This window comes from Hibiscus syriacus, unplaced genomic scaffold, assembly GCF_006381635.1.
Source record: "Hibiscus syriacus cultivar Baekdansim isolate YM2019G1 unplaced genomic scaffold, ASM638163v2 tig00111837_pilon, whole genome shotgun sequence".
Lineage (NCBI taxonomy): Eukaryota > Viridiplantae > Streptophyta > Magnoliopsida > Malvales > Malvaceae > Hibiscus > Hibiscus syriacus.
Genome location: NW_024063194.1, coordinates 534,442 through 547,089, shown reverse-complemented (window position 1 = coordinate 547,089; position 12,648 = coordinate 534,442).

Genomic DNA, 12,648 nt, shown 5'->3' with positions numbered 1-12,648 from the left:
AGTAATATCCATAGTCACCGAGATGAGGCATATCCGCAAATTCTGGCCCATACATTGCACCATAATCAGCTTCATACATGTGTGTAGGAGGGTCAGTTTGTGCCACATTTCCTGGAACTTCATCATCATCGGAGTTGAATTACGGTGATTTTGGGTGAATGAATAGTCCAATCTCAGCACCATCCGCACTAGGCTCACGAAGCAGTTCTTCTGGTGGAGATGATGATTCCTCCATGCGTTCCACATTTAGGTCGAAGAACCCACTACTTGCACACCTTCCCCTTGAACTAAAAGGCATATCGACATTGAGATCGAAAAAGCTCGTAGTCGAATACCTCCCCTTGGAGCTTGAAACATTCGTTTCAAATGGAAACTACACAGATGGTTGTGTCGATGGCATCTCCATATGGTCAAAGAAATTTGCAGATGAATGCCTTCCCCTTGAACTGGACGCGATGTTGCCATACGGATTGTTCGTGGACCCACCTCGGTACATATCGTAAGGAGTTGCGGATGAATGTCTCCCCATTATGGCATTAAAATCATTACACATTACTGTAGTTGGGCTGTTAACTTGATCAACTTGTTCAGCCAACCCATAGTGGGAGCTTAATGATTGACCCCGAACAGTACGCACTTGAACAAAATGTGCATACATTTCAATATCGACGTCTGAATAATTACTTTGAGCTTCAACCATCATTTCAACATCATCATTGTTCGAAAGTTCGAACGCTATATAAGTTAATGGCAACAATGATGTTGGAAATCTGTACTGCAACGACGACATTCTTCTACTACTTCCAACATGAATCTTCCTCGAAATCTTCGTTATCAGCTCCTCAAGAGTTATGTTTCTCTTGAATGATATTTTAACACGCTCATTTGATACGAAAACAACTCCGCTTTCATCTTCTCGAATTTCACCATCATAATAAACAATAGCTGAAAGTTGCGCTATTCTTTGAGTTTAAAAGTGTGGCAATATTGTATCTGCAAAAACAAATAACTAAAACAAACCTGATTAAATAAATAATATATGAACGAAAATATAACACAATAAAATTTGTACACATCAACGTAAATAATTTAAATAATATAATTTTATATTATTACCTGTACCGCAAAAATATTTCAACGTATGCTCCCGCTTTCCAATTTTACAAACACAAAAATTAATTGAAAATAATTTGTATAATATTTTTTTCAAATAATCATAATAAACAATAAGTATAATAAAAAAAAATTATAACAAAATTACCTACTTTATAATGAAAAATCGCATGAACTTCTAAATCAAATATGAGAAAATTGTCAGAATTATTGACTCGTTGACGGAATTGTTGTATTAATTTATAAGTTGAGAGGAGAGATGTGAGGAGATGTGAGGAACTTAATCGGGGGAGAAGGGTATTTATAGCCGAGAAAAGTTGCTATAATTATAGAATGCGCGGTACCTACACCGTGCCTTATATAATTATATCAGTTAAAGGTATGGCGCGGCCCCTGCCCCGCGCTATATATAATTATGTCAGAATTAAAGGTAAGGAGCGGCCCCTGCCCCGCGCTATAACCCTACGTGGTGTAAGGTGCGCCCCAGGGGCCGCGCTATACCCACGTGTATTCCATGTCAGCATATAGAGCGGTACAGGGGGCGCGCCTTACCCCACGTGGCGCCAAATCAGCATATAGTGCGGTGCAGGGGGAGCACTTTACTGCAAAGGGTGTTAGATCGGGAAATATAGTCTGACCGGTGTTAGATCAGTAAATATACCGGTCACTGGTGATTTTTCGGGAAAAACGTCTATATATAGAATGAATATACCCTTTGTATGTTTAAAGATTTTTAACTATTTGATAATAAACGAGTGCTTATATTTATATACATGGTGTTGTAGTTGAATTTAAAATCTTAAGAGATAATAACAAACCCTTTAACTACTAAAATCAGTGGTTTGTATATTTCATATTTTTAAATAGTTTAGAGTGATTACAAGGTAATATTTGTTCATAATTTTCTTAATCAATTAACAATGTATACACATTTTGTAGGTAGCTACTCAAACCTAGGACTTCTAGGGAGAACAATATTCCCTTTCATCACTGAGTCCACTTGATGGGTTACTATATTTCATTTTTTTATTAATATGAGTTAAGTACAAGATAATATATGTTCAAAGATAACTCTAAATCATTTGACATTGAACGCTTATACTTTGTATATTCATGATGCTCGAAGTTAAAATCTCAAGAAATAATAATAATTCATTTATCAATCGCTTGATTCTTGTCGTGTATTTCATATTTTTAAGGCAAAAAGGCATCAAAGGCCCTTGTAATTTAAAAAAACTAAAGTGACATTGTATTATTTTTTCTCTCAATGCGGCACTCCAACTCAAAAATCAAAATCAATGTGACCCTTTGACCTATTAGAAGTATAAAAATGTGAGATAATAAAACAAAAAGAAAATCTTATTTAAATAATCGAAAGGAATATAGAAATAAATACATGTTTTTTTACGGAATAATCGATTAGAAACGAGTTGAGGCTTACAGCTACGTAGTTTCCATATGAGAGATTTTCGGCCACTCCATGGTGTTTGAGATCAATGGTCGTCTATCTCTTAGGATACAACAACTAGATTATCAGCTACAGTTGCACTACTGTAGAGATCACAAACTATTCTTTGCCTTCATCTATCAACGAAAAACTAGAGAAGGGAAAACTTTCTGAATAGTTTTTGAGTTGTTTTGAAGTGTGTTTAACCTAGTAGGTTTACATGGTATTTATGGGGATTTCACATTGTGAACAATTGACAATTTTTTGACCTAATGAAACATCAACGAGAATCAAGCAATTTTGAAAATTACTATTTTGATTAAAGGAACATTTTAATATTTATCCTTTTAATTTCAGAATAAATTTTGAAAAGATATGCTCTATTTTAGGAAAATATTTCACATTTGGGTTAAAATATTTGTTAGCCCAAAAAGATCCCGACCGGTTTGGACATTCACATTACCCACAATGTGCATGTTTACACATGTGCGAACCAACACTTGGTTTTACATTTTCATCAACAACGTTTGCATCAATTTCTCATTCAAAGCTCCAAAATTATCGATTTTTCCTACAATCCCTCACATGAATGAAATTGACCATTTTATCAAAACCATTTTGACTCGATGTGGTGATAGACTCTACGATCGATAATTGCAGAGGATATGTAGGCGTCCTCTTTTGAACCTTCCCTTGTGACATCATATTTACTTTACTAGCTGACCAGTGTGCGTGATGTCCTTGAACTATTTTGCCATTTTTGTAAACGATGATATACTTCACATAACTATCATTCAAACAAAATATTTAGTTCTCATGGGTATGTCCTTAAAGCCATGAACATTGTATGATTATGCAAGAGTTTGAAAGAACTATGCTCACCAATGCACACAATGGTTGTTTTTAAAAGTTAAATGTAATACCCCAAAAAATTAGACAATGACCAAAATGAAAATTTTGAAAGTTTGATGGTCAAAGTATGAAACTTGGGAAAAGTTTAGGGAATTAAGTGATAAATTTCTTAAAAATATTTTTATTCCATAAATATATGGTTTACTCTTGAGATTAGAGTTTTATAGAAATCATATTGTTAGATTTGGAATTTAGTAAAGAAAGAGTTAAAGCCGGTAAGGAATCGGTAAATTCTGATCGAATCGGAATTTTAAAAAATTTTGAAGGATATTATAAAATGGTTGGAAATATTATTTTAATGTTTTGGATCAGAGAAATTTGGTCTGGAAATGTGCAAATTTTCAGATTTAACTGAAACAGTGGAATTTAGTGACAAAAACGCAAGTTTTGAAAATTTCAGGGCATTTTCGTAGGTCAAAGTCAAATTAAATTATATTTGACTTTGTAATATCAGATGGCTTGGTTTGATGGTGAATAAAAATATTCATTAAGGGTGTTTTGGTCTTATTCCAAATAAATGAATATTATATTCGTTTATAGTGGAATATAATTCAAACAAAGATGAAATGCTTCCTAAATTTCATCCAAATTTGCTCTCTTCTTCTCCAAAACAGACGTGGTCCTCTCCTAAGGTAAGAGCAAGCCTTAACTCATTTTCAAGCAATTTCTTTAGGATTATGAGTATGATGAAAATAGAAAATGGTTATTTGCGAAAAACGCTATCATTTGATACCAATTTTGCATGATAATATAGCTTGATTTCAAATATCCCCAAATCTGAAAATTTGGGTTTATACTATGGTTGCTGAAATTGATGATGATTATTGATGATTTTGAGGTTGTAAGAATCGATGAAGAACATAAGGATGAGGTTAAAGAAAAACAGTTTAGATTTTGGGAATTACAGTAGGTTCGAGAATTCACCAGAAAATATATAAAAATAATTTGGAGGTTGTTTTTATATATTGTGTTCATATATGGATCTAGTTTTGTTTAAAACAAACGGGGATCAATGTCAAGGTGTATACAAATATATATGAATTTTTAACTGAGGAAAGGTCAGAAAAGTCGGACAGCAGAATTCTGTACAAAACAGATTCTGTTGGTGAACTTTGAAAATTCACCATAAATTGTACAGAATGAATTAGAAGGAGTTATTTATATGGATAGATTCGTATTCGAGTTTAGTTTTTAAAGGAATAAACGGAATTGAATTCCAGTGTCTATATAAATACAGAATAATGATTCTTTAAGGGTAGTGCGAGCTGTCTGAATTCTGGAAAACTAATGGGTTGTTGTGTAAGAGTTGTACAATTGATGTACTATGCTGGAAATTGTTGTACGGGAATTGAAAATGAGCGTTAGATGTGAAATAATTTCAATACTGGAATTTTGGTATTAATAATTCTAAGTGATAAAATGGTGAAGGACCATTTTGAGTAAATTGGAAAAGTTGGTTCCAATGTTATAAGGAATTATTAAGAGTTGAATATTTTGATAGATGATGAATTTCAAATATAGTATGGAGATATGGTGGAATGTATTTATGTTAGTAAAATACTAACATATGGATTATTATAAATTTGTGATTTATACAGATCATGGTTGATTTTCAATTGAAGCAAGTCAAGTATAAAAAGGGTATATTATGGACAATAGTGAGGCACAAATATTTTGAAAGGCATAAAGTGTCAAGGTGAGTGCAATACATGCATGAAATTATACATGGATGTTTTATACATCATAAGGAAGACTTGCGATAAGTCGACCTTGTTTATATCAGCATGATTTTATATCATTTTTTATAAAATTGACATTGATATGTCAGAGGATGAAATTTAAATGCATTGATCACTGATTTTTGCATATGATTTTTACCATGAATGTTATTTCGGGTATGAACTGCCCCATTGTTAAATATTGATAATATACTTTGCCATAGATGGATCGAATAAAATAGACTATATGCCCAAAGTAAGTCATTGAGGGACAGGGTATAGTTGGCATGCCATATAGTATAGCAGCTGCAGGTTTATATTAGCACTATAGTGTGTAAGGACACTAAGTGCAGGTTTATGTCCGGATTAGCACTATAGCGAAAGCTTAGTGTAGGTGGTGGGCACGACCTTATGTGTATTGTCCGGATTAGCACTATGGCGTAAGCTTAGTGCAGGTTTAGCACAACGGTGCAGGTATTTTACACGTATACCCAGGGTCCTCAGGGTGTTATATTGGGCTATTGTATACGGTTTATTGGCTATGGATTATGTTTTATTGGTTAATAAATGGTTACCATGCAAATAAGCTTATGAGCTTACGGAATAATGGCAAGTATATAGGAAAAATAAGCTTACGAGCTTATGGAATTTAAATGGTAAGTATTTTGGTAAAATAAGCTTACGAGCTTATGGGATAAATGGTAAGAGATTTTATATTATTTTGATCATGGTAAAATATTGGATATGTTAGTAAAATGATTTTATGGAAATTTGATATTTGATATTGAAAATCATGCATGAATTGTATTGCACTGTTTAATGTTTTAAATTGCCTCACTAAGTTTATACTTAGCGTGTGATGATTTTCACGCGTAGGTAAAAAGTAAAGAATAAGAATAAAGAGTTCAGAACGACATCAAGCATCGAGAGGTATATTTCAATATCAGTAAGACATCCTATTATGAAATTTGATTTTAGATAGTGGCATGTAATTTGAAAATCTTCACTTTATTTGTTGAATTAATTTTGGAAATTTTTATAGTGATGAAAGGTTAATTTTTATGAATTTATATGTAAATTTTCGGAAGTTACTGTAGCATGAACAGTAACTACGGTTTTTAAGCAAAATTTCCAGATTGTTAAAGGGGTACCGATTCCCCTGCTACAGGGAATCGATTCCCCCACTGTTCACTGTTCACTATTCAGGTACTATTCACTATTCATAATTAAAAATATTTGGAATTAAATTATTATAATGAAACGTAATTTTATATGATATGATATTTTTATAATATCATTTACTATTTTAAGAAAATAAATTTTAAATTGCTTTCGAATCGTAAAATGGTTTTAGAAATTCGGATAACATCTATAATCTGTATAGGTATAATTATACGGGTTATGGGTGTTACATTTATTGGCATCAGAGCTACAGGTTTAGCCAATTCTAGGACTAAACCCTAAACCGAGGTTGTTTTTGAGTTAAAAAGTTTATACATGCCACTAGGATGTCAAAAGTTACTGATATTTCTATATATACTGTGATGATGTTTATTGGGAGTAAAGTTACTTTTAATAATGTATGATGATTCTGACTATGTTCAGATGTTGAAATTAAAGACAAAGGTAATAAAGTCGAAAGGGTTGCAAAGAATGTCGAGATTGAAATCGACAAAAAGGGAACATATATGACTTATATAAAATACCTTAGAAGGGTGGATGTTATAAAGGATTTTTCTCCATTTTGTGGAAGAATTGATTTAAAAGTTTGAATGGCTTACAAGAAAAGTCGAATCGGATGAGGATCCAAAGGAGATTTTTGAATCTGTGATGATTCTGAGGTTTATTCAAGTAAGCTTAAATAAGTGAGAAATATTTAAGCTAAGCATTAAATTATTTAAATCATTGATGATTTGAGTAAGAGAAATTGAGTAAGTGGTAAATATGATTTCCTCTAAAAGTTTAAAGAAAGTTGAATTATTAGGGAATCAAATGGTTATGAGTTGGATTGAGAATAAATATCAAGTCTATAAAAGTTGATAGAGTTACCTTGTGAAGGTAAATATGCGAAAATGGATTGTCCAACTTTCCATGCTACAATAAATTATTGTTTAGATTGAGATGGATTCTCAAGAACTTTAAATGTGTCAAGTTCATAATGATAAGAAAAGGAGTAAATTTGTTTACTAGTGTGATTTTAGCATTAACTGCTATGAAGTTATTGCTACAAATTTATCAAGTTTTTTTTATTGAACAATGTGAACATTAAGACTTTCCTTGGAGATGGAAAAGGTTTTAATTATTCAAGAATAATTTCTAGGGATCTAGATAGGTTATACAAGTTTCCTTAAGAAGAAATAAGGAATTCCAAAGTAGAGATATTCAATTCTACTTGATATCGAGTGATATTATTGTGGAAGACCTATGGGTCATGGTCATGGTTATGATACAAGTGTTAGTCGGACAAATAGTAAATGTTCGATAAATATTCAGGAGCTTATGTTCCTGATAAATCTGATGGGATTATCGTTAATGAGTTTAAGATTATTTTGATCATGAATGGGTTGCCTCTGCATTAAGGTTGGGTTAATCGTCGCAAGTAGCGATTTATTTAGAAAATACGGAGATGTTAAGAATTTTAATGATTGATGAAATAGTGAAATCATCACTAACGTGATATCAGCATTGGTTGCGATTAAGATGATGTAAAAAGGATGCATAGCTTTTGTAGCTTAGGTAATAGATACTTAAGTATCTGAAATAAGATCATATGATATTTCCATAACTTGGGAATTTCCATATGTCTTTTTAGATTTATTATTATGGGTTACCTCCAGATTGAGAGGTGGAATTCAATATTAAGGGTTATTAAGTCATTGATCTTGTATCTATGGATTCATATCGAATGATTGCGATTGAGCTAAAAGAATAAATAAATAAATGTAAGAGCTGATAAATGGAGGATGCATTAGACTGAATATTTTATACCCTGGGGTAAACAGGTACAAAATGGATATATGCAACTATGCATAGATTATTGAAAAGATTATTGATAGTTAAACAAAGTAACTATCAGAAACAAATATCCTATTTTGAGGATTGATGACTTGTTTGATCAGCTTAAAAAGGAGCAGCAATGTTTTCAAAAATTGATATTCGAATGGGATATCACCAGTTAAATTTTAAAGAGAAAGATTTTCCAAAGATATTTTTCAAGAAACGGTATAGACACTACGAGTTCGTAGTAAAGCGGTTTGGTTTGAAAAATGCTTTAGCAACATTTATGGATTTTGATGAATCGAGTATTTCAACCTTACTTAAATCAGTTTGAGGTGGTCTATATTGATGATATTCAGGTATACTCGAATACAAAGATAGAGCATGATGCTTATATTCGTACTGTATTCGAAATACTTAAGGATAAAAGGTATATACTAAACTGTCAAAGAGTGAGTTTTGGCTATCAGAAGTTGATTTTCTTAGTCATGTTGTTTCGGCATATGGCATAAGAGTTAAAAATATATATATTATAAGAAGAAGAAAAAACAGAAGAAGAAAAAAAACAGAAGAAAAAAAAAAATAAAAAAATAAAATGAAAACGAAGAAGAAAAAATAAAAACGAGAAAGAAAAAAAAAAGAGAAAAAATGAGAGATGAAAAAAATATTTCACTTGTGGAAAAAAATGCGAGACTAAAGACTTTGAAGTCAACTTTGATGGAAATTATTGAGGAAGAATTTGTATTCCTCATAATGATGAGTTGAAGAAAGATATTCTTTCTAAAGCACATTATAGTCTACTGACTATGCATACAAGTGGGAACAAAATGTATCAGGATGTAAAGAGTTATTTTGGTGGCCAGGTATGAAAAAAAACATTACTGAGTTTGTTGTTACATGTTTGACATGTCAACAAATAAAAGCTGAGAATCAAGTGCTTTTGGAATTATTACAACTGATTTCTATTCCAGAGTGGAAGTGGTAAAGAGTCACTATGAATTTTGGTTAATGGACTACCTTTGACATCAAATAAAAGGATTTCATTTGAGTAATAGTGTCTGGTTAATTAGATCGCACATTTCATTCCGATGTGGATGGACTATGCATTGGATAATATACAGAGTTGTATATCAAGGAGATAATTCGACTACATGGAATGTCAGTTTCCATTATATCGGACAGAGATCCAAAGTTCACTTTAAGATTTTGGAAATATTTGCATAAAGTTTGGGTACTTGATTGAATTTCAGTGTGATCTTTCATCCACAGACGGATGGTAAGTCAGAAAGTATTATTCATATATTTGAAGATATGCTGAGTGCATGTGTTATTGATTCCAAGGAATCATGGGAAAGGAAAAGTATTTAATTATATTAGAAATTTTCTACAATGACAATTATCAATTGAGTAACAAGATGGCTCCGTATGAAACTTTATATGGAAGAAAATACCGAACACCAATGAATGGGTTCGAGTTAAAAGATCATAATCTTGTTCGCTCAGATTTATTGAATTAAGTTGAAGATAAAGTAAAGATAATCTCAAGATGATATTAGATCGACAAAAGTCTTATGTAGACTTGAATTGAAAAAAAAGATGTTGCGCCTAAAATACAAAGAAAAACTAAATCTAAGATTCATTGGAATTTATGAGATATTAAAAAGAGTTGGACTGATGGATTATCAGTTAACATTAACTCTGGAGGTATTTGGGAACCAGAGTTGGACAAAGTATACAATATTTTTCATGTGTTGATGCTTAGAAAGTATCGATTGGATATTTCATATGTCATTTCATCAAAGGAAATTAAAATCTGACCATATTTGATTATAAAGAAGAACCAGTTCGGATATTAAATCGAGAAATCAAAGAACTGCGTAACAAGATGATTTCTCTAGTCAAAGTGATTTAGCAAAATCATAATGTCAAAGACGTTACATGGGAAAGAGATGATGATATGAAAATGTGTAGATATTTTCATAATAGGTTGAAGAAATGAATTGAACAGGTTAAAAATCTAATGATTAGCATGATATTCTCAAAATTATCAAATTAAGGAGGAAAAATCGGAATTTAAGAAGTTGGCAAGACCAAAAGGGAGTTATGAATTTTCAAGGGAAAAAGAGGAGTTAGTGTTTTCATAGAAAGTTTTAAAATTCGAGGACGAATTTTCTTAAGGAGGGGAGAATTGTAATACCCCAAAAATTTAGAAAATGACCAAAATGAAAATTTTGAAAGTTTGATGGTCAAAGTATGAAACTTGGGAAAAGTTTAGGGAATTAAGTGATAAATTTCCTAAAAATATTTTTATTCCATAAATATATGGTTTACTCTTGAGATTAGAGTTTTATAGAAATCATATTGTTAGATTTGGAATTTAGTAAAGAAAGAGTTAAAGCCGGAAAGGAATCGGTAAATTCTGATCGAATCGGAATTTTACAAAAATTTGAAGGATATTATAAAATGGTTGGAAATATTATTTTAATAGTTTGGATCAGAGAAATTTGGTCTGGAAATGTGCAAATTTCCAGATTTAACAGAAACAGTGGAATTTAGTGACTAAAACGCAAGTTTTGAAAATTTTAGGGCATTTTCGTAGGTCACAGTCAAATTAAATTATATTTGACTTTTGTAATATCAGATGGCTTGGTTTGATGGTGAATAAAAATATTCATTAAGGGTGTTTTGGTCTTATTCCAAATAAATGAATATTATATTCATTTATAGTGGAATATAATTCAAACAAAGATGAAATGCTTCCTAAATTTCATCCAAATTTTCTCTCTTCTTCTCCAAAACAGACGTGGTCCTCTCCTAAGGTAAGAGCAAGCCTTAACTCATTTTTCAAGCAATTTCTTTAGGATTATGAGTATGATGAAAATAGAAAATGGTTATTTGCGAAAAACGCTATCATTTGGTACCAATTTTGCATGATAATATAGCTTGATTTCAAATATCCCCAAATCTGAAAATTTGGGTTTATACTATGGTTGTTGAAATTGATGATGATTATTGATGATTTTGAGGTTGTAAGAATCGATGAAGAACATAAGGATGAGGTTAAAGAAAAACAGTTTAGATTTTGGGAATTACAGTAGGTTCGAAAATTCACCAGAAAATATATAAAAATAATTTGGAGGTTATTTTTATATTGTGTTCATATATGCATCTAGTTTTGTTTAAAACAAACGGGGATCAATTGCAAGGTGTATACAAATATATATGAATTTTTTACTGAGGAAAGGTCAGAAAAGTCGAACAGCATAATTATGTACAAAAACAGATTCTGTTGGTGAACTTTGAAAATTCACCATAAATTGTACAGAATGAATTAGAAGGATTTATTTATATGGATAGATTCGTATTCGAGTCTAGTTTTTAACGGAATAAACGGAATTGAATTCCAGTGTCTATATAAATACATAATAATGATTCTTCAAGGGTAGTGCGAGCTGTCTGAATTCTGGAAAATTAATGAGTTGTTGTGTAAGAGTTGTATAATTGATGTACTATGCTGGAAATTGTTGTTCGGGAATTGAAAATGAGTGTTAGATGTGAAATAATTTCAATACTGGAATTTTGGTATTAATAATTCTAAGTGATAAAATGGTGAAGGACCATTTTGAGTAAATTGGAAAAGTTGGTTCCAATGTTATAAGGAATTATTAAGAGTTGAATATTTTGATAGATGATGAATTTCAAATATAGTATGGAGATATGGTGGAATGTATTTATGTTAGTAAAATACTAACATATGGATTATTATAAATTTGTGATTTATACAGATCATGGTTGATTTTCAATTGAAGCAAGTCAAGTATAAAAAGGGTATATTATGGACAATAGTGAGGCACAAATATTTTGAAAGGCATAAAGTGTCAAGGTGAGTACAATACATGCATGAAATTATACATGGATGTTTTATACATCATAAGGAAGACTTGCGATAAGTCGACATTGTTTATATCAACATGATTTTATATCATTTTTTATAAAATTGACATTGATATGTCAGATGATGAAATTTAAATGCATTGATCACTGATTTTTGCATATGATTTTTACCATGAATGTTATTTCGGGTATGAACTGCCCCATTGTTAAATATTGATAATATACTTTGCCATAGATGGATCGAATAAAATAGACTATATGCCCAAAGTAAGTCATTGAGGGACAGGGTATAGTTGGCATGCCATAGAGTATAGCAGCTGCAGGTTTATATTAACACTATAGTGTGTAAGGACCCTAAGTGCAGGTTTATGTCCGGATTAGCACTATAGCGAAAGCTTAGTGTAGGTGGTGGGCATGACCTTATGTGTATTGTCCGGATTAGCACTATGGCGTAAGCTTAGTGCAGGTTTAGCACAACGGTGCATGTATTTTACTCGTATACCCAGGGTCCTCAGGGTGTTATATTGGGCTATTGTCTACGGTTTATTGGCTATGGATTATGTTTTA